This window comes from Teleopsis dalmanni, chromosome 2 (genome assembly GCF_002237135.1).
Source record: "Teleopsis dalmanni isolate 2A chromosome 2, ASM223713v2, whole genome shotgun sequence".
Taxonomy (NCBI): Eukaryota; Metazoa; Arthropoda; class Insecta; order Diptera; family Diopsidae; genus Teleopsis; species Teleopsis dalmanni.
Genome location: NC_051847.1, coordinates 197,512,512 through 197,513,402, shown reverse-complemented (window position 1 = coordinate 197,513,402; position 891 = coordinate 197,512,512).

The window sequence follows — 891 nt, the reverse complement described above, 5'->3', positions numbered from 1 at the left end:
ACAAGGCACCAGTACATAAAATCTCAAGGTATAGCAAAATGTCAGTTGAATTTACTAAAATTTTGACAGTTGGTTGGTAAATTGCATATTACAGAAATTTCGTTACTCTAATCATTTTTATGGGATGGATCTCATTGGATCTAAGTCAGAATTTGTATACCTTAAGTTCATAAAAATCGTTATTTGTAGTAAGGCCATCTATCGGTATTCACAACTGTCCGTAAGGCACCTTCTTTACTGATGTATATTCAATATAGTCTCTCAATTTTATTCCTTTACCATTTCGCAGCTCTCATTTCAAGTTAATTTAAGTTTGGTTTGTATGACAATGATCTATGCATTAAATTTGCAATAAAAGCTGTAAAGTAGCTAAATAAATCTAGTTCATTTTATCCTTCTAAAATATTTGGTTACGCAGGGTTTGAAAGTAAATCTCTCGTGGTAAATATTTACATTGACCTTAACATCACTGTTTAAAAATGGACTTCGCCTAACTGGAACTTTCTAATGGACAAGCTGTCTACATGTACCTCTTTCATTTATCATTTCTAAAACGCTTTTTTGTTGTAGTACTTTTATATGTTCGAAAATGCTACGTATATAACTTATCTCGAAGAAATTATAAATTATGTTTCTTGTTCAAATGAAGTGTTGGTTTAACATACTATATATTTTCTGTATTTTTTTAAAGTTAATATATTGCCATTTCATTTTATTTTTTAAAATCCTTCCGGGTATAAGTGGTATTACTATTACATATATCACATATATTACATATATCATTTGCAGCTCAAATCGGTTGACAGCATCTTGCTTATATTCATTAGTACTAAGTTTATTATTATTATTAGATATGATATTAACACGCCACTATTAAGATCTATTGTTTCA